Here is a 27,300-nt window from a genome sequence, read left to right on the forward strand (position 1 = left end):
AGGATTGCAGACATAGAATTGGAAGAATCTAGCCCAATCCTATTATTTTACAGAGGAAGAAACTAAAATATCAAAAATGAAGTGACCTGCCCAAGTTCACACAGGTCATAAGTGAAAGAGGGATGATGTAAATTTTAGGTCCTTTAACTCAAGTGAGAAACATTGTATGTCAACTGTTCAAAGACTAGCCTTGCTAAATTTAGAAAGACTTAGTATTAGAAGGTTAGCCTACATGTGTACTCATGCATGTGTCTATGTAGTAGTGGGAGTCTCTCGGTGACCCAGAATGACTATTGTCTTTGTGCAGTTTCATCTACGGTGTACCCTCATGTGGCTTTGGAGTCCAAAGGCTGAGGCACACAGTTTGTGGCACATAGGGCATGGGACGCCAGTTGTTACGGGAGGTGCGGGTGTGGTCTGGTGTCGGAGTTCACGCGCAGCGGCAAGACGTTGACGTTGCTCATCTTCAAAGGTGGTGACGGCATGGTGAATGTGGGTTCGCCAGCTGCTTCTGTCAGAGGCAGCGAGTTCTAGTTGCTTTGGTGTGATGCCAGCCCACTTCAAGTTGGACTTTAGCTGATCCTTGAATCTTTTCTTTGGTCGGCCGTGTTTCCTGAGTCCAGCTGACAGTTCACCATAGAATACCTGTCTTGGTATTCGCTGTGGGTCCATGCGGATGACGTGTCCAGACCATCGTAGCTGGATGTTGAGGACCAGGACTTCAATGTTGGTGGAGTTGGCTCTGTCGAGGACTTCCTGGTTGGTGATTCGGTCCTGCCATCAGATCCTCATGATTGACAGGAGGGAGCGTTGGTGGAATGGCTCCAGCTGTTTCATGTGCTTCCGGTACAGTGTCCATGTCTCACAACCTTACAGGAGTGAGCTGAGGACCACTGCGTTGTACACTTTGAGCTTCGTCGCAGTGCTTATACCCCTGTGTTGCAATCTTTGCAGCACAGCCGCCCGAGTGCCTGGCTGGCCTTTTGGATCCTGGCATTAATCTCGTGGTCTAGGGACCCGTCGTTGGCCATGGTGCTGCCCAGGTACTTGAAAGTGTTGACATTAGAAAGCTGCGTGCCGTCGATTGTAATGCACGGCTGGTTAGTTGGCCTCCCTGGTGCAGGTTGGAACAGCACCTCTGTTTTGCTGAGGCTGATAGTCAGGCCAAACAATTTTGTTGCGGTAGAGAACCTGTCCACAATGGTTTGGAGGTGATTTTCTTGGTGGGCCAGGAGAGCACAGTCATCTGCAAAGAGAACTTCCAGGATGAGTCTCTCTGTTGTCTTTGTTTTTGTGGTCAGGCGGCGAAGGTCACATAGTGAGCCATCCAGCTGGTATTTGATGTAGACGCCCAGGTCTAGATCCATCACAGCATGTCGTAATACTTGGGTGAAAAATAGGTTGAATAGTACCGGAGCAAGGACACAGCCTTGTTTCACGCCATTGGAGATGTTGAAGCGATCAGAAGTCTCTCCACCAGATAGGACTTCCCCTGTCATGTTGACATGAAAGAGCTGGATCAGTTTGACGAATTTTGCTGGGCCACCGAACTTGCTGAGGATCACGCACAATGTGTCCCTGTTCACTGTGTCGAACGCCTTCGTCAGGTCTATGAAGACAATGTAGAGACTCAGGTCCTGCTCAAGGCATTTTTCCTGCATTTGCCTCACTGTGAAGACCATGTCGATGGTGTTGCGATCTGGTTGGAAGCCACATTGTGATTCAGGCAGGTTCTGCTCTGAAACAGATGACAGTAGTCTGTTGAGTATAACAGGGGCGAGGATCTTTCCAGCAGTGGAGAGTAGAGAGATGCCTCTGTAGTTGTCACAGGCTGCTCGTGCACCTTTGTTCTTGTATAGAGCTACGATGGAGGCATCTCTGAGTTCTGGGGGTATGTCTGGTCAGCACTATGTGGAATGCCTGGAGCACCTTTCCATTTAAGGCCTTGTACACCTCGGTTGGGATCCTGTCTTTACCGGGTGCCTTGCCTGCACTCATTTGTTTAATGGCTTTTTGGACTTTCTCTATTGAAGGAGGGACGTCAAGTTGTTCAATGGAGCGGTTTGGGGGGATCTGGTCAAGGGTGCTTTGGTCGACTGAAGAGGGTCGGTTGAAAAGCTGACTGAAGTGTTCTTTCCACCTGTTGCTGATGCCTTTTTTATCTTTTATGAGAGTGTCACCGTCAGAGAATAGCAAGGGAGTGGTGGTGGGTTTTAATGGCCTATAGACAGTGACAGTCTTGAGGGCACTGAAAAATTACCTGTAGTTTTTCATATCAGCAAACCGCTGGATTTCTTCTGCCTTTTTTTCCCACCATTGGTCTTGCATCTTCCTGATCTCACGCTGCACCGTGGCTTGGAGAGACTTGAATCTGTCGTTTTTAGGAGCAGAGTTTGGGTTATTTTGCCACTCCATAAAGACTTTGTTCTTCTTGCTCAATAGGTCTTCAATAGCAGTGTTGTTCTCATCAAACCAGTCCTCGTGGTTGCGTTGTTTTGGGCCTAGGACTGCCTTTGATGTTTCCTTCACTGAGTCTCTGAACTGATTCCATTTCTTGGTTGAGCTTCCAGTGAGTGGTCCCTTGGCAGACAGCTTGTTGTCCAGGCAGGACTGGAATGTTTGCAAATAAGATGGATCTCTAAGAGGACTCATGTTCTAAAATGCACGAACTGTCTGGGCGCATTTTGGATGGCGAGGTGCAATGCACATTTGAAGAGTCACTCTAACCAATTGGTGGTCTGTCCAGCATTCAGCTTCTCTCATGGCTCTGGTGATCTGTACATCCTGGATGTCTCGCCGGCGTACAATGATGTAGTCAATGAGATGCCACTGTTTTGATCTTGGGTGCATCCACGTTGTTTTATATTTGTTCGCCATTCTGAACACAGTGTTCGTGATGGTGAGTGTAGGGATGTATGGGGTGATCAGAGAGGAATAGTATCTCTGGTATGGAGGGCTTGTCGTGCCCTCCTAGGGCAGCTCTCCAGCCTCTGACCCCCACCTGACACCCAGCTCTCACTTGTGGCTCCCAGTAGCTGCTAGCATGCGGCAGCGGCCACACCCCAGGCAACAGCTTCGACAGGCTGGCCAAACCTTGTGAGGGTAGCCATCGGGTCATCGACCCATGGTGAACCACGGCTTTGCTCACCCAGCATGTGAAGACTGCTTCGGCTGAACAGACGGAAGAAACCAATAAGAAGTTTCAATGGCTGAGAGGGTGACGCAGCAAAGCACTGTGGATTGCTTAGGGCATGTTGGAGCACGAAGGACAACATAGCCATTCAATGCAGCTGAGGAAGTCTCCAGACGTAACGTGTCTATGTAGAAATAAAGAAAATACATAATATTATTATTGGGTTGTATTAGTCATGTCTGACTCTTTGGGTCCCCATTTAGTGTTTTCTTGGCAAAGATACTGGAGTGGTTTACCATTTCCTTCAACTCATGTTACAAATGAAGAAACTGAGGCAATCAGGGTAATGTGGATTGCCCAGGGTCACACAGCTAGTAAGTGTCTGAGGCCAGATATGAACTTAAGTCTTCCTGACTTCAGGCTGAGCTCTTTATCCTCAGTGCCACCTAACTACTCTAAATATATTATATGTATGTGTGCATACACATACATGCTATACATATACATATAACATGCATATATACACAAACATGCATGTGCTTATCATATATGCATACACATATGTATGAGTAATTATATATTATATATTTGAGTAGACCTCTGTTCTATTGCATCAAAGGTTGGAAATAAATTAGTATTTTGGGATTACAGCAGTAATTTTAATTCAATAGGCAATTTTTCAGGTTCTTTTAAAAGTCCTCCATTAACATATTCAACGAGGTCACCCTGAGAGCTTCAAATGTATTTTTAAATTTTTTTCTTTTATTCCATTTGGTGTTACATCCTATGTCATCTTGAAAAAGCAATCTAGATAAAAAAGATTGATGACTAGACAAATGTTCAGATCATAACAACCTCTCAAACATCTCTAAATCAAGTATCATGTTTAGGGGAGTAAACTAAATCAGCTATTTCCATAGATTAAAACACCAAGAAGCAAATTACATCACAATTCAATGAACTAGGAATAAAGAAGGCTAATCCATAATCCCTATTGTGATTTCTCTACATCCTTTGCCCCATGTCTACCCTCATAACCCAGTACAGTTGAGCATCAGGACTGAAGGAGTAGATCTACAAGATTGCTAACAGACCTTACCCTAAAGAACTAGGATGCAGAAGTTTGCTGAGGCAGTATAAGAACTCAACCAAAGAGCTGAGGACCAGAGGGAACTAATTCAGGGCATGTGTGAATAACTGTAACACCCCAGAAAGTGTCCAGCAGTCAGCTAGGGTAGCTCTGTCCTCCTTGGGGTCAGAAATAGAGCTCTCTAAAATGTCAGTAGCCCAGTGTGGAAGGAGACTGCTTTAAGTTCTAGCTCCAGGGATAACCATTAAGGGAGAAAGAGTCAGAGAGTGAGAGGATACTGACAAGAAAGACAAACTATCAAAGATAAAAAAAAAATCAGTTAAAGACCTTGGACATAAGCAAACACAATGACAGGGATGATGTTAATAACAGAAGGAAATGTGGCCTCAAGATTTGGTAATAAATGTTTCAAGATACAGGAAAATTAATTGATGTTTGATGAACAAAGAACCCTATAGAGTTTATTTTTCTCTCAATTCTCTTATTATTTGGTTTTTAAATTTATTTTCAAGTTCTTCTAGGAGTTCTTTTGGGGACTGACATCCTTTCACATTTTCCTTGAAGGCTTCACATGTTTCCGTTTTGGAATTGTCCTCTTCTGTCAATAAAGTAACTTTCTATGGTATGGCCAGGTTGTTTTTATTTTTATTTTTATTTTTTTGGTTTGATTTCTTTTTTTCCATTTAGTCTTTTTTCTAGTAGTTTCCCCCCACCCTCCTTATACTTTATCTAACAGTTGAGTTTCATCTATGTTCCTGGGTGCACTGTTCCAAGCAGGCAGCCTATTCTTCTCTGGTACTTGGGGTATACCTGACTGCCTTTGTTTCTTGTGGTGTGTCTGTCCAGGAGATAGCCTGCTAGCCTTCTCTGTAGAAGTTTGCAGCTCTGTCTAGCTAGATTCAGCAACATTTCCCTTGTTTCCACATTGTTTTGTAGGATAGACTAGTCACTTCTCTGCTGTGTCCTTTCCCCTGCCATTTTGCTTGGGCTGAGTATGTCCCCTGTTTTGGGTTCTGCTGCCTCAGGCTCTCTGCTGCCAAATGGAAATGAGTAGTTTCTTATAGTTCAGCCTGTCCTTCCTTCTATTCCCTTATAGCCTCAGGGCTCTTTCCCCACATGAGAATTTGTTGGTTTCCTGCCTCTCTGCCTTCTATACCTATGGCTCAGGCTACCTATTCCTGTTCTGCAGTTTCCTTGCCTCTGGGGGAATTGCATGATATTGTGTTGTTCCATGTTCTACTGGTTCTCACAGATGCTATATTTCATGGGCTACTTCTTACCCCAGTGAGATGTCTTCCTTTTGGGTTCCCTTGTTTTGAGGCATTTTTTGTATGTGTGGAGGGATCAGGGATGCAGAGCATCCTTTACTCTTCCATCTTAGTTCTTAGAATGCAACTCCTAACCATATAGATTTTAAAGAGAGGATGAAATCAAAGAAGTTTGTTTCTAAACTATTTAAAATAGAAATGATTATTCTGTAAAAAAAAAAAGGAGTTATGGTCTGGACATTGTAAAATTTAAAATTAGATCTCAAATAATAAAAATATTATATTTAGGAGGTTTATTAAGATCATTAGAAACCAAGAAATAAAGAGGATACATAATAAAAACCACGTGCCCATGGCTGATTAGCCATTTTCAAAATCCCCAACTTACCACCATCACTGTTGATTGCTGTATCATGCCAAAGACAGTGTGGGAGGAGTTACAGCCAGTTAAATACCAATAACATGATCTCACCTATTTTGGGAAATACTATGTATTTCTGGGAAATGAAGTCAAAGGTTCAAAAATCTCCATTTATACAATAGCAGAAAAAAATTGGTAAAATAGGAAATCTTGAATCTACAGTGACAAGTCTCATTAAAGAAACAAAAGACAGAATTACTGATTGAGAATTCAAATATACAGAAATAAAAGGTAATCAGAAAGATGAGAAGCAAAAAAGGAATGATATTAAAAAGCAAAACAAAATAAAATATGGTCTACACAGAAGCAAAACTTTAATCTTTAAGACAAAATGAGTAGAGACAATATAAAGATGATAGGATTTCCCAAAATATAGGAGGCAAAATATCTTGAATAATATAATAAATAATACACAAAACTGTCTGGGACATAGAAAAATGTGCTATTGCCAATCCAAAGAATTTACAAACAAACAAACCAAAACTTTAAATTCATTCTCTAAGAAACAGAGTGAGTAAAATGAATACTACCGTGAGAAAAAGAAACAATACAAATGTGTGGTTTCTATCTACACACACAATATAAACAACATGATTGTTGTTCAGGTGCTTTCAGACACATCTGACTCTCCATGGAATTTTCTTGGCAAATATACAGGAGTAGTTTACCATTTCTTCTCTAGCTCATTTTACAGATGAGGAAACCGGGGCAACTAGAGTTAAATGACTTGCCTAGAGTCATAATGCCATAGAGTCTAATACTATTAAGTATCTGAGGTCAGATTTGAACCCATGAAGATTAATCTTCCTGACTGTATGCCTGGCTCTCTGTCCACTATCCCAACTAGTTTCCCTTCCATAATACTACAGCAAGAAATAAGTAAATGAGTTAGACATTGCTATGGGAACTCATTAATGTATCTCATAAGGGATAGAGAAGTTCAGATCTATATTAGTGGAAGACATAGTCACAGCCAGAGCCCTAAATTATTTCAAGCTCTGGAATAGTGTATAACTATGTGATAGTTTTGTCTTTCACTCATAATCATGCAAAGAAAATGGACCAACACATTGATTTTAGGGTCTACTCATGCTTATGTTTATAGAGGAATAAGCATCCTTATAAATGACTCTCTCATGATTCAAATAAAAACTGAAAAAATACCAAGCCTTTACTGAAAAGTGCTTACTTATTATTCAGACTTAGGTTATTTATTTCAGTTAAAAAATAAAATAAAATAATGCATGCTTCCTGAACACCTATTTACCTTCATTATTTTAAAGTAGATGCCTGAATTTTTTAGAATGTAACTTCTCAGGTGGTAGGCATATGGCCTTTGAATTAATTTGAGGTAGTGGTGGACCATCAGAAACTATTATGATTTTTTTTAAACTCTGATTTTGAATTTTCATAATCCTATTTATTCTACCTACCACCAAGCGAACAGCCTGTACTGATGTTTTCCGTCAAAATATCCCTTATATTCTCTTAAGTGGTTATAAATAAAAAAATACTTAATGCTTTTCTTTTTCTATTTATTTCCCAGATAAAATGCTTGAACAAAATAGGAATGTTTTAGATATAATAATGATAATAATTACAACAATACCTATTTTTTTAGAACTTATGTGTCACACACCATGCTAAATCCTTTAAATTTTGCATCTTTCCTCATCCTTACAACAACCCTAGGAGATACATACTATTATTTTATTCATCTAACAGATAAGGGACCTGGGGCAGACAGAGGTTAAGTCTTTTGCCTAGAGTCTCACACTTAGCTATCCAAGACTGAATTTAACACTCAACTTGTCCTGACTACAGACCAGCCCTCTGTCCATGGTTCCATAGTGTTAGCATTACTTAATGTATATTTGAAAGCAAGTTTCTGAGCACACAGATGTAGATAACCTAAAATGGGATGATTTGGTTAATAAAATCTTCTTCTGAGAATGTTACTGAGAAATGGAAAGCAATCCAAAGCCTTCACAGATTTCATAACATCATATTTCTGGAAGAGTTGAGAATGAGGAGATATCTTCATGTTGGGGACTGAGTTGTGTTTGAAACATAAAACATCTACTAAGGCAGGACCATAAGGCTTCCCACCACGTCCCCATATACTCTTCTTGATCACAATCTTCTTAGTCCATGAAATATTGAACTTTTTCATATCTTAGATACAAACACAGAAAGGAACTTACTGTCTATCTGGTCACACTCCCTCATTTTACATATGAAGAAACTAAGGCTTGGATAGATTGTGACTTTTCCAGGGTTTCACAGAGATAGACAGTAGCAGAAGTGGGGTCTGAATCCATGTCCTGTGACTAATTATGTGTCACCAGTGCAAGAAATCTAGAATCTCCTGCAAAAGGTCTTCTTTTACTGAACCATTATGGTACCATGAATAAACCATGTACTTGTAGCCAGAGAAAGTGGGTTTAAATCCCAACTCAGGTACTCAATCTATGTGTAGCCTTAGATAAATCACTTAATTTCCTTGAATATAAATTTCTTCATCTGTAAAATGAGAAATTCAGACTTAATGAACTTTAAGGATCTTCCAGCTCTAACTCTATGATCCTTATAGAAGCAGCTGTTCTGGGGTACTAGACCAGAGTACTAGAGCAATGACTTGCAGAAAGCTAAAAGGATTATTTTTTTTTTTACTTCATAGTCTTTTTTAGATACAGAGTTCCTTGTTCATTCCAGTGAGCATTCACCTTTGCCCATAAAAGGATGAGTTTTCATTTATTTATTTATTTATTTTTGTTATGCTACACCACAGGGCCTGATGTTCCAGGCCTCCAGCTTCCTGGAAAGTGACCGAATCCAGAGCCAAGCTCGATCATTGATCTTTGACTTTCAGGGTTTCCCCCAATGGCCCAGTGATTGTGCATTTATCTGCAGCCTTAGCAATCTCTAGCACAGTTCATAAAACTGCCTGGAATGACTTCCAACTCTTCTCTGCAGCTGGGGTAAAAAGGGATAGGGATATACTTTTCAAGGGATATAAGGAAAAGATGGTGTACTGGTTTGGTTAATGAAATGAGATTAGGGAAGATCCCATTTCTCTCACTGATAATGGTCCATATAAAGCTATTTATTAGAGTTAGGAGACAAAGCTGAGATATATACTACATCAGCAATGCCATATTCATGGATCCCTGGATTCAGCATTTTTGAGTAGTTTAACAGACATCGCTAAAGCTTTCATGTAGGCAGTGTAGACAGTGTGGTATAGGAAATAGTTTCGGACATCAGTTCAAATTTTACCTCTCACTTTGACTAACTACGTGGCTACAGGCAAGTAATATAACTCCTCTGAGTCTCAGTTTATTTTTCTATAAAATGAGGATAATAAAACATTTAATATTTATTTCAAAGGGTTAAAAAGAGGCTCAAATGCAATAATAGTATATAAAATATTTGGCAAATTTAAACCACTAGATGAATGTAATTTATTATTTCAGACACCAAGAAATGACTCATTAGAATGTAAATTCTGTGAGATCAAGGGGTTATATACATATAAATATATATATGTATATACATATATATATATATGTATATATATATATATCCCCTTGGCCATTGGAGAACCTCTGAAAATCATATATATATATGATGTTACCAAGGCCAGATTTGAACCAAGGACCCCATTCAAGGTTATATATATATATATATATATATATATATATATATATATATATATATATATATATATATATATATACATATCCCCTTGGCCATTGGGGAACCCCTGAAAGTTTAAGGGGTTAAATAATTCATGAATTATTTAAGACCCAAGGACCCCATTTGAGCCACCTAGATGTGTTTACTATATATTTTTAAATTTTTAGATTTGTAGAATTTAGCACAATTCCTTGAACATAATAAAAATTTAAGGAATGCTTGCTGAGTGAGAAATTGGCTCATCCAGTGGGATTAAGTACTATTTCATGATCATCGGTAGGTTAGCATTAATCTGTCATGAATAGCATTAAACCCATGGTAGGACACTCACTGATGAGTGGTTGACCCATGAGCAGAAAGCTTTGGCTTAAACATTGGAGAATTCTCATGGACTTGGCTGTAGGTACAATTTTATCAGGATCTGTCAACTCCTCAGCTTAGTGAGGAAAAAAAGCCAAACTTTATTAGTCTCTTTTGTTCTGATTTTTATCCTGCTGAGTTCAGAGGTTGGCAGCTTCCTCCCAGAGGGGGCAGCAATCAGGAGTGATGGAGCTCTGTCAAGCCAGGCTACAACCTTGGAGCAGGTTTCCATTTCTTCCTCCACAGGAGGCCTTTCTTAGGTTTGGAGTTTCTGAGTGCAGGAAGGAGGATGTGAGGGTTAGCGTGGAAATGAAGTGGATATTTCTTTCTAAGACAAAATAGCATCCTCTCCCAAAGGCCTCCAAGGGTCAGATTAGGAATTCGGTCCTGGGCGATGGGGAAGGTGATAGGCATAAGTCTAATGGACAAGGGACAAAAGGAAAGGGGGCTGTTCATCACACTGAAAAACAGGGAGCTACTTTAGACAGTCCAAAGGAGACTACAAAACTAGAAAGTGAGAGACAGGACAAAAGTAGGAGTTGGATGAGAGAAGGGGGTTACAGTGTGGGCTCTCATAGTCTCTGCTCTGGTCAGTATTGGTCTTGTCCCAGGATTTAAAAGCTGTGGGTTGTTGTGAAGAGAGACCACCTTGATTGCTCATCACCTCAATAATCTATTGTATTGGGCAAATGTGGGGACAAGAGCACTGTGTATCCTCTATAGAATCTATTGGTAACCCTATTGAGAAGCACTGTACTCTCTAGGATTCAGAGATAGAAGGGCTGTCTTTTTCAGCAGGAAAGCCCACAAGCAGAGACTTGATAAGAAGACCTATGTCTTCTAGTAACAATAGTGTGGAGATCCTGGGGGCTGCTGGGAGTAAGGGACAGAGCTGATCTCAACCAAAATGCGACGTGGGAATAGAGATTGTCAAGCATCCTTAGGAAAGAAGTCATTCTAGATACTTATGTCATACTTCGTTGCTCTAGTTTGATAAATCTCTCTATCCTAAAGAATTTATTCATAAAAGCTGCCCTTCTTTAAAGTCATCTCTCAGGATGAGGAACCATAAGTCTAGAGCTAGAAGAGACCTTACAGGCCACCTCATCTAAACCCCTGATTTTATTGATTAGGATACAGAATGTGTCCATATGGATGTGTATATATATATGTATATATATATACATATATATAGAAAGTATCTTCATATCATTATCTTCATAACTAGCATTTGTATAGTTAGCATGTTGTATAACAGTCATTTCCATGATCCTTTCCATCTATCCTATGAGGTAGATGCTTCACAGGAAATTGATTAGTTATGATTAGTTCCTCACTGATCCTATGGCCAACCTCAAAGACTTTAAATTTAAAGCAAACATATTTGTTGGGCTCAGCTTATCTGAGTTATTGTTTCCCTGCAATCTTTACTTTAAGAGTAAAGATTCATGTTGGAAAACTGTCAAATATTTTTAAAAGTGTGTAACATTAGTTTTAGTTTATAATGGGCTAAAAATGTCCCGACATCACATACAGGTGTTCATGATCTAAATCTTCCAGCACAAAATTATTATCCAAGATGCATCTCTTCACCAGTCAAAAAATGATTCAGCACAGCAAACATGCAGATTACATGAATCTTGAATTTTAGACTTGGCCCAATCTGTTATCTGGAAAAGCATTCCAAGTTTCAAGTAATCTTTCAGCAATTTGAGATTCACATAAGCTTTTTTCATGCACATAAATAAGGGAGGGGGTCAAGGCAAGGCATCTGGATCTAGCTAGGATTTTCTAGTTGTTGTTTACTCATTCCATCATATCCAACTCTTCATGACCTCATGGATCATACTGTCCAAGGGGTTTTCTTGGCAAAGATACTGGAGTAGCATGCCATTTTCTTCTCCAGTGAGAAAGCAGCATATGTCTTTGTTTCTTGACAGAGTCTTTCTTTAAATTCTGTTTAGAGATAATCTCACATATTGCTCCAGTCCTTAATTGCTCACAATATATTTAACACTCCTCAAATACCCTTATCCCCAGCAGAGTGGTTACGAATACATTGAGTATGTCTGATGTGAAAGGCAGTAGTGTTGAGTAGAATGAAACCCTTCAACCAGGCAATTCCTTAAGGTTATAAATCTCAGATCAGGTACCACCATCTAGACTGTTAGAAGGCATTTCCTAATTAGGAGTTCCCAATACCAATGAAAGTACAAGTCAGATGAAAAAGTACAAGTTTAAATGAAAAAGAACAACTCTACATTAATTTTTCAAATCACTTTAGAATTCAGTCCAGTAGTGTTTCCCAGTGTACAAGACATTATTTACCATACATATATGCATTATTCTAAGATACAGAAGTATTGAGGGAAGTCATTCCTGTCATAGGAAATAGCCAGTGTCAGAGTACAAAAGAATGAGTGATGGGATGCTGAGTCTGATAATTCAGTTTGACTCTACCAAAGCATACATGAAGGAACTCAATCTAAAATTTGGTTGAGGAGGTAGACTGAGGTCAGATTGCAGAGAAATTAAAAATCCAGTCAGGGTTAGGGTTATTTTACTAGAAAGGCCATAGGAAGCAATTTCATGGGATATATTTTGGGGTAGTATAAAGTACATTAGACTTGAACTCAATAATTGGGATTCAGTTCTAGTTCTTAAATTTATTGTCAATATGTTCAGTCAGTCAATAAATATTGTTAAGGATTTACAATGCTCCAGGTATTATTTAGTCCATAAGTCAATCACATGATTAGTCTCTTTTTTCTCAGTATTCATATGGACTCATATTTTTCTACTGATGAGAAGCCTGAGGCCAAAGGAATTTAAGTTATTTCCCCAGAAATAGGCTAGTATCAGAGTCAGGATTCAAATTCAGGACTTTGTGACTCCAAATTTGCCTTTTCTCTCTGCTGCTTGAAGTCTTTAACATAATGGAATCAGAGTTCAAATCCTGTCTCTATCATTTACTAGCTGGGTGAAACTGAGAAAAGCTTTTACCTCTCTAACTTTCAATTTCTTCCTCTGTAAAATGAGTGGCTAAACTCAAAGAATCCTCGTGTAAAACTTGATCCACAAGATGGTTGTGTAGAATGGTCTTTGCAAAGCTAGCACACTATATGCCAGATATTATCATCATTATCTCTCTCATCATCCTCATCAATCATCATCCCTACTTTCCATCCCCAAAATATGTGGGAGCCTAGGTACCCTCCATTGTAAATCAAAGCTCATTTTTTTCTACTGAACACAGCTAAATTTCCAATGAGAGGCAAGATTTGGGGTGGGATGGGAGGAGTGGGGTCTTAACAAAGAACTCTCAGCATTTTCTTTTCATTATATATTGCCACCTACAAAAGATGAGTTTGGCAATGTGTTTCCTTTAAAGAAAGGATGTTACCCATGGTTCCCTACGTATAAAGACCTGAATAAGGCTTTTTGTATTTGATGGGAATTTATGCCAAAGAACAAAGCAAAATGCCCCTGCCATCTTCCTAGCGCCTGCATTCCCTGGAGCCAACAAGAAAGCCCAATACCCAGAGTTGGATTTTCTGCGGAGACCTACATTAGTGATAAAGCTGATTATAAATAATAATGACCTTAGTGGATGATGAGAAATACAGTAAACTGTTGTTCAGAGCCAGACAAGATGATGTAGGGGATATAGGGTAATGAGTTCTATATCCATTTCTAAGAGTTTCTACCTTTTTTTCCTAGGTCCAAATGAAAACAAAGTTTAGATAGAAGATATAATGAGCTTTGAACTAGAACTAAGCATCAGCTTAGGTCAAAGATCCTGCTAGATTGAGAATCATTTAAATTTAACCCACAATTCAGCTTGGAAAAGAATGTTAAACTCTAGGCACAAAGAGAACAAAAGCTTCTGAATATTCATCCTAAGAAGAAAATAAAGGCAAAAACCAAAATTGGGTATTTTGTGTAAATCAGTGAAGTCTGAGAGCATTCCAGGAATTCTGTTTATTTTTAAATTATGGACTGTTTTGATGAAAATAGGAAATTAACTAATGGATTCTAGTATTTTTTTTCTGTCTTTGTGACCTCAGGTTTATGAGGTCTATGATTATAGGCAGGGATAGGCTACAAATATTCTATCATATTATAATTATTTTTACATGTACTAAATATATGTGTGTAAGGCACACATGCATTTGTTTATATAGAATATAATGTAATATTGTACATGCATGTAATATATATATATATATAATGTAAGATATGTATGTATACATGTAATGTGTCTAAATGAAGAGAGACAGACAGACAGACACACACACACACACACAGAGAGAGAGAGAGAGAGAGAGAGAGAGAGAGAGAGAGAGAGAGAGAGAGAATTTTAGTGGGGAACTTCTTCAGATTGTTTCCTGATTGGCATGAAAGTACTATATATATATATATATCCTGTATTAAGGATTACCTCCTTCCCTTTGAGATTTTGGCTTATCAAAGAGATAATATTAGAAGCTCACTTACTGCTTCTTCTATTTTAATTTCAACTCTTTGAGAATGAAACTTTTATTTTTTGTCTGGGTCTTTGTATTCTCACTACTTGGTAGAGTACCCTGAACATTTTTTGTATTTAATACAATTTTGTTTGATTGTACAGGACTTTAAAAAGAGAATAAGTTATAAGTTATGATTTATCACATATCCATCCTTTGATAATTTCTATCCTACATAGAATTATACTGTAGATTACAAGGGCTTATAAATATGATTTTATTTTCTTAAGTGAAAAGAGGTAAGAAATAGTAAAAAATAACATGTAAAGAAATGAAGAATACAATGAAGAACTATGTGATTTTATAATTTTTGTTAGAATGCAAAGGACACATAAATATTGAATAATATCTTTTGTCAGTTTCCATTTTACAGTTAGGAAAACTGAAATTAAATGTATATTTAGATTTCTGAACCTTAATTTTTATAAAGAACTCTTCCCCCTGACCCAAGAAACTTATTGACTTCATCAATTCAGACCATCGGTCCTCATGTAATTTATCATTTTTGTTGTCTTTCCATACCTTCAGTTGTGATTTATCCATAGGAAATATGGTCAATGATGGGGTAAGAAAGCAAGCCCAGGAGCCACACTCCCAAGGATCTTATTACCCTTGACATTGTGTCCTCCAGTAGAGTAGAAAACAACGAACCTCTCATGCATCCTAGGGGGATACTATTTCTAGCAGTTTCATTCTAAAGTCTTTAAGCAATCCCTCTATATCTATACACTGGCTTTTAAAATATGCTCTAGGTTGTGTATCAAGTTTTGCCATCTTCATGCAGATGAAAAAAATAATTTTAATATGCTAAGCTTATTTGTCTTTTCTTTGTTAAATGTATTTTGACATAAGAGTTGGAATTGACCTTAAATGAATGCATCAGACACAGCCGTGCCTTTGGCTTTATTATGAACCATTTTATTTCTCAAATGGCATGCCTCTTGGGTATAAATGCACTAAGAATTGATGGAAGGCAAAAAAAATTAGTTAGTAATTATCACCTACCATTAAAACAAGTGCATGTCACATGACATCCAAGTGAATCTACTATGTACCATAATCAAAGATGAATCTAAGTAATTACCAGGCAAACAAGGATTGAATAGAACTTAAAACCAATTAAACTATTTATTTCAACTGTACCACTGAATAAACACTGTAGATATTTTAATTTGCTCTTCTTTTCATTTGCTTTGGCAATATGTTTGCTAATATGACTGAGATGCACAATTGCTATTTAATTAACCTATTTTTGTCAGCACCTCACATGGGCTCCATGAAATAGATGTGCTAAAGTTTCAATAATAATGAGTAGGCTAAAAATAACAAATGTGATATTTGTTCCAGTCATATGACATAGTAAGTCAGATGATTACTATATAGAAGAAAGATCCCTTGATTCTTTTGAAGTTTCATTTAAACAAAACAGAAAAGCAAGAGTCAATTGGATTCAATTAATTTCACTTCAATCCACAAAATGTGTCTGTAATTAATAACTACATTTTAAAGCTCTGTGTTAGGCACTGGGGAAAGAAAATCAGGCAACAAAAAATGTTCTTTCACTTTAAGGGCATTATATTCTGCTCGGCAATACAACATATAAGTATATAAGTAAAACAGAAAATTTGAAGAAAGAGAAAACACTAATAGTTGGGGGGATCATTGTGATACAGATGTGACAATACTTTGAGAAGTATTTAAGTCAATTTACATAGTGTTAGTGATATTTGCAAACATCATTTATAACTCCAGATCTGATGTTTCTTGAACCCTTTTCTTTCTCTCTTTCATCTTCCTCTTCTTCTTCTTTCTTCTTCTTTCTTCTTCTTTCTTCTTCTTCTTCTTCTTCTTCTTCTTCTTCTTCTTCTTCTTCTTCTTCTTCTTCTTCTTCTTCTTCTTCTTCTTCTCCTTCTCCTTCTCCTTCTCCTTCTCCTTCTCCTTCTTCTTCTTCTTCTTCTTCTTCTTCTTCTTCTTCTTCTTCTTCTTCTTCTTCTTCTTCTTCTTCTTCTTCTTCTTCTTCTTCTTCTTCTTCTTCTTCTTCTTAATTTGGGCATTAAGTGTTATTTATCTCCCCTCTCTGTTGCTCTTCCAACTCTTGTCTCTCAATTTCTGTCTCCATTTCTCTATTTCTCGTTCTCTCCTTTCTCTATTTCTTTACCTTTCTTTAGCTCTCTTTTTCCTTTCTTATCTCCAACATATCTCTTTGATTCTCATTCTCTGACTATCTCTTTATCTCTTCATCTTTCTCTTTTCTGCCGCTTTATCTCTTTTTTTTTGTCTCTCTCTTGTTTCTCTCTATATATGTATATATCGGTCCCTCTTTCACCTCTTTCTCTGTCTCTCAATATCTATCTTGGTTTTTCTCCGCCTCTCTGACTCAGACTCCTTCTCTCCTCTCTGCATCTCTCAGTGTCTCTGTCTTTCTCAATTTATCTTTTTCCATCTCTCTCTATCCTTTCTCTATCTCCATAATCTTCCTCTGTTTCATTGTCTCATTCTCTTTATATCTCTCCATTTCTCTTTTTCTTGCATTTCTCTATCTCTCTACCTTTCTGTCTCATCCATCTCTGTCTCTCTCTGGCTCCCCCTTATACTCTCCCACTATATTCAGTGAATGATTTTTTTAATGTGGTAAGTACTCTGCTTCTATCAGCCCTCCACTGATTCCTAAATTACGAGGTATATCTTCAAATGATGAAGCAACCTAAAAAGAAATTCTTCTACATTTTTTTTCTTAAGACAGATCTCACTATCTTGAGTCAATTTAGGCATCTTGACCTTGATAGTTCATGTTTTGCTAATGTGATGAGAAGTGTAAAGTGAAGCCTCAGTCCTCTGTATATCCATATAGAATGACTATGAAGAAGTAACGTGGCATTATATTGGTGGCATAAGTCTTGACCATCTTCAATTTCAATTTAAACAGCAGGAACTGGGACTGTGGAGAGAAAATAACTTGATTGGATTTTTCTACCCCATCTTCTTCTAACTGATGGAGAAATACATGAATGTGCAAAGGCTTTATCCCCACATAATTCCTGACACTGTTGGCATTTAATAAATGCTTGTGAATCTGATTGATCCATGGTGTTTGCATTATGAAGAACACTATCACCATCCATCAACGCCATCAGTGCAGCTACAACTTTCTGGAACTTATCCTAAGAGAAGTCCAAGGGATTGCTTAAAGAACACAGTCAGTTAAAAAGTGTTAGAAGCTGGATTCATACCTGTCCGCCCAGCTTGGGACTCAAAATTTTAGTGACCCTTTCATGCTGGCTTGATGTGAAAATAGGCTGTGAGTGTCTGCTTTCATTTCCTGTTTTTTTTTTCTTGTTGTTCTGTTTTGTTTTTTTAACTTTCATGACTTTCCAGGTAACTCAGATTCACTTAATTTGGGTAACCAGAAGTCCTTTGAGGTAGAGTAGAGGAAGATTAGATTAATTAGATTAATTCTGATAAAATCCAGGCAATAACTATTTGACCCTTTTCTAATCCTGGATAGTGAGAAAATTTTCTTTTGATAATCACTTTTCTGTTATCTTCCAAGTCCCACCTAATTTTAGTGACAATTTTATGATCTCAGGATGAGTCTTGTATCTCTTGCTCATTCTTGTGGCAGGTCAGTTAATTTAAATACAAACCAGAGTCAAGAAATACAGATTTAAAACTGAGTCAATATAAATCATAGTGAGCTAGAACATATCTTAATTAATACCTTTATTGGTGATTGTGGAGGCACCATTATCATAGATCATATTTTAAGCACTGTATCTAAATGAGTCACATCTCAATGAGTTTCCTTTTTTCTAAAATGCAGTATTATTATTTTTTCCCAACTTCAACTGGATTTAGCTTAATTAGATGAAAAAAAGAATTCATCATTTACTAATTGGACCTGTGACCTCAAAACTGAGAGTGTATTGTTTAAAGCTGTGGATCATGGCCCATGTGGCAATGTCCTTCATTAGGTAATGGGCAGGGGAGTGAGGCTGGGAAGTGAAATTTAGCCAACATACTGTGGGACTTTCTCTAAACCTCTTGACAGAAGCTTAGACCTAGAGTCAAAAAGATCTGAATTCAAATCCTACATCCGACAACTAGTAGTTGTAACATGAACAAGTAATTTAGTGCCTTTCAGTCTCAATTTCCTCATCTGTAAAAATAAGATGGATTCAATGGCCTCTATTGTCCTTTCAATGATCATTTTATGTTTCTATTTGTCTATATTGTCTGTCTGCCAAAGAGTATTCCTTTTTTTATCCTTCTCTCTTGCCATATTAAGTAAAGGAAACCCACACCATCCAGCCATAGTTAAATTACTAACAAGTGGTACCCTGTAGCCTATGGCAAAGCCTTTATTGAAAACACCCAGATGTATTTTTATCTCCCACCCCCAAGTATCTGAAGCTTTGGCAAAATGAAATTGTTCCAGTCGGGTCTGCTTTTTGTGAGACAGAGCTCCCCATAGATTCAGTTTGTAAAAAATATGCACAGCCTACGAAGCATGAGGGCAGGGGGAGACCACACTCTATAAACTCTCCTGTGAGAATTAAATAAAGCTGCCAGGAAGCCTCATATGGTCTTATCTTATCATGATGATTATAGTACCCAAATATCACATATATGCATGTATACTTCAATACTTCAATAGGCATGTCTATAAAATTATATATATATATATAGGTATGCATATGTATATATGTATATTATTCATGAACTAGACACAATGTCAATTTAAATGTACCTAGTAGATGAGGGGATATATAATTGACTGCTGTATGCACTTAAAGAGACCAGAAATAAGAATTTAAATCTTTCTGCTTGCTTAGAAATTTCTTGACACTTTTCTTATCTATCTATCTGTCTATCTGTCTATCTATCTATCTATCTATCTATCTATCTATCTATCTATCCATCTATCCATCTATCTATCTATCTATCTATCTATCTATCTATCTATCTATCTATCTATCTATCTATATTTCTGTCTGTCTGTCTTTCTATCTATCTTTCTGTCTGTCTGCCTGTCTATCCAGTTATATGTGTCTATCCATCTATCTCTCTTATCTATTTATCTATCTCTCTTATCTATTTATCTATCTGTCTATCTGTCTTTCTGTCTGCCCTTTTTCTACCTGTCTATCTTTCTGTCTTTCTATCTGTCTGTCTGTCTATCTATCTATCTGTTTGTCTCTCTGTCTCCCAAATGACCAATCGATCCATCTATGGATTAATATAGGTCTCTGTGGCAGTATACACATAAATATTTATTTACTTACATATACAATATATGTGGATCATCTGTGTTTGGGTTTTAAAAGGTACAACACAGACAATTGGGGAAACAACTGGATTTCCTAATCAGAATCGATAGGAGGATATCCAGTTAGAGATGTGTGTGACTCTCCCAGTGTGCGTCTTTGATTCATGCGCTAATTATGTAGGGCCTTTGGGGAATACAGCCGCGAAGCAGTGTACTCTCTGATTAATGTTGGTAAAGAGCCATGCAGTGCGCAGCGACTAGCAGTCAGGCATCTCCAGTCCCAGCTGAGAATATGGTTCCATTATCTCCCAGCTGCATAGGCAATCCATAAGGGCCCGTTCTGCCTGGTTGATCAGTGTAGTGGAAGCAGTGACTTGCTGAGAGCCGGAATCTCTGTTTGATTTGCTGTAACATGTAAAGAGAAACTGGGACATTTTACTTTCCAGTTCTGTAAGTGCCAGTGTTGTGTGTGCTCTCCTCCCCCCACCCTTCCCGACATAGCTGCATGTGAATGTGACTTTGTAAGCGGCAATTGGTTTACTGTTCCATTGCTCTTTGTTGAATCGAGCTGAGCAGAGCTGAGCTGGGCTGAGCTGAGCTGAGCTGAGCTGAGCTGGGGAGACACCAGAGGGTGATCTGCTTGGAGCTCACAGTTTCCCTGGGATCTTTTATATAGTTGATGCATAACAGGAAGTCAGCTGTCTCCAAATGTTTGTACTAGAAGTTAAAGGCTTTGATTGGAACAATCCTTTTCCGAAGCTCCTGATGGGCCAGCTATTTAGAATTTGTGCTTAATTCTCCGGTGCTCTCTCTCCTCGTAGCAAATGACAAATGTAAGTATGAGGAAGCGTCTTTAACCGGTGTTGTACTTTGGTAGACAGCAAAGTTGTTGTCAATAATTCGGGACTTTAAGGAATCTGGGTGGTGTTTTGTTTTGCTTTAATTGACTGTTCAGTAAAAAATATATATCTATATATAATATATATCCAGATACTAATGCATGAATAGAAAAATTTCACTTGCTTTCTGTTGCATGGTATTCTGAAACTTTTTTGATGTGTTGAAATACAAATTCCTGTATGGGTTGTGTCTATGTCCCATCCAAATAGAGTTTATATGCCACAAACTTCTTTATAAAATGTTAGTGTATCATTTTAGCGGTCAAAAGCAATAGCATAGGAGTTCATGTGATCTGTGACGGTTGTTTCTCTTTGGAAAAGTTACTTTAAGACAAAAACTAAGATCAATAAGTTAAAAAAAAAACTTTAGCTCTGGTCAAGCTAAAAATGCAATATATCTTGTTAATTTGTGTTATTCGTGCAAGGGGTATTGATCATAAAGAATGCTATTTGAATTTATTACAGTTAATAATGTTTGGGTGATGACTTTTGAATGATCTATGTTAGAATGAAATTAAAGATTAGTATCACAGCGGACAGAGATATATGGGTTATTATTTCTCCCCCTCTGGGTTTCCCTGACCTAAATTTAAACTAAATTTAAACTATATTTCTTTTACCCTCGTGTTCAGAGTAGATCTAAGTTAGTGTTGTAAATCTGGATTTTGAATAGAGCAGGCTCAAAGTGCTGGAGCCAATGGTCAGAGCTGACGTGGACCGAAGTTGTCTTGAAATCATTGCTGTTTGAAAGCCAGCAGGTCTGTGAGCATACTGTGCTGTGCTGGAGTACGATACAAGACCTTTCGAGTGCAAATAAAATTCTCCTGAATAGGCAGGAAGTCTCAAAGCAGAGAAAACCACTGGCTTGTGAAGTATGAAACTGTCTCACTGCTGAGGACAAAGTATGCTCTCATTAGATTTGGTTGAGGGAAACAAGGTTTCCGAAAAGACGAGCTGAACTCCAGGGTTGCCTACAGGAGTCTGGATATTTGCAGAGACTGAGCTTTGGAGGGAAAAAGAAAGAAGACACCACCCACCACAAAACAAACAGAAAAAGTCTGACAGCTGGCAGGTCCCAGTGAAAAGGATGGCTGGGGTGTTTCTGTGGAGCAGCCTGGCCCTGGGCCATGCTTGTGAAGTAGTCAGTTCCTATGGAGAAAGTAAGTCCAATTTAAGTATCTGGAGATGCTGTTAGAAGAGTTGTTTTTATCTTGCTTTTGCTCCTTGTATGCTTTTCTCTTAAATGAAAGGGCTATATTGTATCTCATCCCTAAACAAAGATAACTTTAGGGGGTAGAAGAATGGATACAGAAAAGATCTATGTCTTGTAAGATGTAATTGAGCAGGTTTTCCTTTTTGTTTTGAAATGAACATAAGTAGATCCCAAGTGGAATGTGATAGAGTTCTAATGTGAACCATGGTGGAAATTGTCATGCTGAAGTACATTTCCAAAAGCTTTACCAAGTTTCACATTTTCAAACAAATTCAAAAATGTACTTTCTTTGTATTTAATGATATGTCATTTTGAGTGATTAAAAAAATAGATTCTCCTAATCTCTTTCATATACGACACTTTATCTTAGACCCTTTGGAGGTGGGGAACAGGATAGAGAAGATAGGACAGGAGGTGGGAGGGGAAATTTTGACATGCTCTGCAATTGTTTCAAAGAAGTTAGTTTTAATTTTTATCTTCCATCTGCCTTCAGGTAGGGCATTTCAGAACAACCCATAGGATTTGACATGACAAAGCTCCTTGAAAACACTCAGGGAGTTTGATGGCTTTGTCTTTAATGCTTTTAAGATCATTGAATTATTTTTAAATTTGAGAAAAATGAACTCTCCGGTTGTGTACATGATGTGACACTGAGTGCTGGCTACTGGTTGAGAAGTTATGGTATAGTTCATTCATAAGGGCAGCCCAGAGCATAAAGAAGTGTAGGTTGGCATATGTTGTAATAATAGACCTTATTAGAAGCAAGATTATAGAGAAAAGACAGGGTAGTATGGTGTGTAGGGTGGATATTCTAGTACCCATGTGTACTTTCTATCTCCTTGCCTCTGGACAAATTATTTCATAATCCTAGATCTCAGTATTCTCATCTGTCAAATCAGGGGAATAAAATATATGAGTTCTCAGGTCTCCCATTTCTAAACAATGATCCTATGGATAATGATTATGTGATTAGGCTTTAGAATAGATTCAAAACACTATCAGAACTAATGAAGTTGTTGCTGAGATCTTTCCTTTTAGTAGTATAGAAAAATATAAGATGTATGTGTGTGTATATACATAATAGCTATTCAAACTCCTCATCCTCCAGCCCCTAGACTTCCTTGTTTTGACCAACTTCTAACCAGTATTTTTAGTCAAAAAATTAGGTCTATTCCCCTCCCATGACCATACTGACTTCATGGCAAGAACTAGAGATCCTCCTTGTTTTCCTTGTGCTGATGGTTACTGGACTGCTGTCCCATGTGGAGACAGGGGAATCCATAGCAAGGCACTCAGTCTAATTTTTCAAAGCTCTACCAGACTAGCGTATGGGTAGTGAAAGAGATAAAGGGTACAGTGCAAGCCATCTGCACGATAACAAGACAAATGCAAATGTTGTTGATGCAGAAAAATAAAAATTCCGCAGTAGCATTTTAATATTCACGAGTAATTCTGCCTGTTTATTTAGACACCATTGCATTATTTGTGCTGGCAGTATCTACTTTGTGGATTAACCTGTGTTAGTAACTAATCTCCTAAAATCTGAAAACTAGCTAGGTGAATTTAGGCAAGTCACTTACTTCTGTGGGAGCCAGTTTCCTGGTCTGTAAGATGAAGGGCTTCAATTTGATCTGACATGCCTTTATACACTAAAATCTTATGATTCTTTCACTCCTCTATCTAGCTCTTACATTTTACTTTGGATTGTTTGCTCAGATGGCCTGAACTGCCAAAAAATAAAATAAATAACACAAATTGATTATCACTTTAAGAAAAATCAGTATTGAAACCATTATTTCTTAAAATACAGATACAGACAGAAATGGAGAGACAGTCATGGAAATAGACTGATAGACGCACTGAGAAACAGAGTGACAGACACAAAGAGAGAGGCAGAGAAAGAGACAGACAGACAGAGTAAAGATTTTTGGAAAGGACTTCTATTTCCATTAATTTAGGAAACACCTGAGATAAAAAGTCCCTTCATTCATACGTGCCACAATTTGTCTATGACACATGATTTAGAGTTGACAAGTTAAGCAACTTGCTTAGGGTTGCATAATTAATTTCTATTAGAGGAAAGACTTGAATCCAGGACTTCCTGATGAGCAAGACTGGCACTCTATCCCATAAGTGTTGCACATACATACATATCTATAAGCATACACCTAGTATTATAAATCTAAATATAGTGGGTTTTGAATAATTTACCTTTTTACATCATTTGTGTTGCTGTTTCTTTCCACTACCACAATTCATTGAAAGTAACTTTATTATATTACATAAAATTCTATGCACCGAATTTATGAAAAGTTGCAGACTTTAGTGAGGACATGCAAGCTTATACCTTTCAGATAAGCAAAGAAGGAAAAGTCATTATACGTCCGGTAACTGCAATTGATTATACCTCTTTTTAATTTCATCTCTCTCACACACATAAAATAAGAGACTGTCAACAACAACAAAAATCCCCAATCCAATTGAATTTGATGAAACCACAGAATTTATTGAAAGTAGTTTCTCTAATCCCCAGTTATCTTTAGTATCTGATTCTCGAACAACTTCATAAAGGACAAAGAGAAAAAGAAAACATTACAACTAAGTTGTCTTTACTTACCCTGAAAAATATAGCATCTTGTTGAACAGTGAGAGCACCAAGCAATTTTATAGATTTATTTTAGGAATTTTTTGCATAATGACTGAGCATTTTGTATAGTTGTTTTCATGATCCAATAAGAAATGAAACACTCTTAGGTTTCAATTTAATTAAGTTTTTCTGGAATTGAATTAATTATTAATGATAGATAGTGACAAATAACTTCAGAGAGCATCACTGAGTTCTTCTTCCCCCATCCCAAATGTTGTGTATGTGTGAGAGAGAGAAAATCTTAAAACTTTGGAGTCAAACACAAAATAGCTATAGTTTGTCCACAAGTTCAACAGAAAGCCAAGGAGAAGTTGTCGTCCCTTACCTAACCTCTGAGTTTTGTGTAAGCTCTCTTCCAAATGTGGCATGCTCTTATTTCTACCACCACGTATTTCATGAGTTTCCTTCAAGTTTCACCTCACCACTCCTAAGGGAAGTCTTCCATGATCTCATAGTTTTTAGTACCTTCTCCCTTCTCACATCAGTCTGAACTTTCTACCTCTGCACATCTTTTGGCTTTCAGTCTGTGCCTGATTTTGTCTCATTCTCAACAACTTGTACATATTTTAGTAAGGGATTAATTTGTTGTCGTTCAGTTGTTTTTCACTCATGGCAGATTTTTTTTGTTTGCTTTTGGAGGGGGAGTTTCTTGGCAAAGATATTGGAGTGATTTGCCATGTCCTTCTCTAGTTCATTTTACAGATGAGGCAAACAGGGTTAAATGAATTTCACAGGATAACATAGCTAGTAAATGTATGAGTTTAGATTTGAACTCAAGTCTTTCTGACTCTAAGTCCAGAACTCTTATTTATTTCGCCATCTAGCTGCCCCAAAGGATTAATACTCACTTTTAAAATAAATGTGTGGATTACATCAGGATATATGCTTCCATCAGAACATTTTCAGCCCCCCTTCATTTCTTTGTCTAGTCAATGAGATAAAACAATGCTCATTGAATAACCACAACAGAATAAAACCATTGTATTCTAACTACTCACTTAACCACTATAGACTTGTAGTTTAAAATGTCTAGTAAATAATGCCCAGACTGGACAATAAATGACCTATTGATGGCAGTGATTAGCTCAGAATGGCTCAACTTCTTGTCCCACAGCAGGGTCAAGACCATGATAGATTTCAAAAGTAAAGTGGGAATGTTCATTTTATTCTAAATATCAATTCACGGATGAAACTGGCTCATGGAATTCTATGCCAGAATTCAAATGTTAGCTATTTCTGACTGAACTTGCCGACTATAAAAGATTGAACTAGGAAGAAAAAAATATACAATCCACACAAGATATAAAATTAATTTTCCAAGTCTCATAAAACTAGGTATGTTTCAGTTTTCGGGCAGCGAGCCCAATTGTAACTAAAGACCATAATGGGAAACGATCTCTCGGCTTTGCCATTGTGCATTTTTTTTTCATTCTGCCTACACTTGACTGAAATGAATTTGTATTTATGGATTTACTTCTTATTCAAAAACATAATGTTGACAGATAGACTCAATATGTTTTCTAGCCTCCCTCCTTCTCCAAAGCCTCCCGCATTGTTGCCTGTGAAGTTATACAAGTTCTCTACAGGGACGTTACTTTGGGATTTAAGTCTCTGCTTTTGACAGTGTTGGACATTCAGTTCAATATTGCCTTGTTAATAGTTTCAGTGATGTGTCCGACAGTTTTATCATCTACTAAAAGGTATGACTGTAAATCAGAGATAAGGCTTTTTTCAGGCACAGACCTGGATGTTCTGCATGCGTTGTGTTCTAATTATAAGGGCTTCTCTTCCAAGGAAGATGCTCTAGATGTTGTGTTCATGAGTGTGAAACGCCTCCAAAGAGGATCAGCCTGTTGTTTCAATGGGGAAGTGTTATGATTTAACATTAAAAGGGGACCATCAGACAGACTGCAAAGAAATAAAGTATGTCTTATGGCAAGGTATAAAAATGCAGGGCTGTAGATTCCCAAGCAGATGACAGAATTTACAGAAGCTGACTGTCCCGGGCAGTTGGCTAAGGGGACTAAAGGAGACAGATTTAAGACTTGCCAGAAGGAAACCCTATATCAGTGGATAGAAATTTGAGTGGCCTGCACAGAAAATGTAAATAAGGAAGTAGAGAAGTTTGAGTACACTGTGGTTCAAAGTGCCGCTTTATGTTGCCAGGGGGAGATGATGTGGGGAAAATATAAGTGGGGAACAGAAACCATACATTGTTGGGTCCCTCTTACTCGACTAACTTGGCACCAGCTAGCATGGGTACTGGTAAGTGACTTTGGAAATAAGTCAGGGATAGAAGGAGATGAAGGTTTAAAGGGAGGGAAAGGCAAATGGTTAGGCAGAGCTTCTCCAAAGACTGGCATTTGGTTCTAAAATGATTGTAAGCATTTTTAAAAGGGTAATCCCCCAAGAAATGGTGTCTGTGGACAAGGATGTAAAACCGTCTGTCACAGAAGATCATGGGAAGATACTGGAGATGTTTCTGGCTTGCATCTGCTGATCTTGTGGGTACCACTTAGTGAGTGTGACTGGATGCATTTCTAGGAGCCCACACCTCTGCAGTTTGCTTGCTATTTCAAGCTCTGTTCCCCTACCTCCCCCTGCCAAAATTTTGTGAGTCAGGTTTTGTATTTACCCATGTAGACACCCACTTTAACTGCAGACATTCCACATTATCATAGTCTATGAAGAAAGGAAAAATGAATGAGACACTTGATTGGATGTTTCTATTCAGGACTGGTCTAGAAATGGACTATTGGTTTTAAATTGTTGAACTAC

General features: G+C 37.8%; 1 protein-coding gene across 20 annotated transcripts in view; it reads left to right on the forward strand.

Moving 5' to 3' along the window:
- Positions 1-27,300, forward strand: part of LOC100619412 (contactin-4) — a 1,170,520-nt gene that overhangs the window by 532,184 nt on the left and 611,036 nt on the right. The window contains exon 1 of one of the 20 annotated variants that reach the window (XM_056804539.1): positions 19,861-20,596. The exons of 14 other annotated variants lie outside the window; for them this stretch is intronic. The gene's annotated coding sequence lies outside the window, so the exon portion shown is untranslated. Of the gene's footprint in view, positions 1-19,860; positions 20,597-21,288; positions 21,823-27,300 lie in introns of those variants that run through there. 5 more of the 20 variants (XM_056804544.1, XM_007500115.3, XM_007500111.3 and 2 more) reach the window with 5 other exon arrangements.

This window comes from Monodelphis domestica, chromosome 7 (assembly GCF_027887165.1).
Source record: "Monodelphis domestica isolate mMonDom1 chromosome 7, mMonDom1.pri, whole genome shotgun sequence".
Classification (NCBI taxonomy): domain Eukaryota; kingdom Metazoa; phylum Chordata; class Mammalia; order Didelphimorphia; family Didelphidae; genus Monodelphis; species Monodelphis domestica.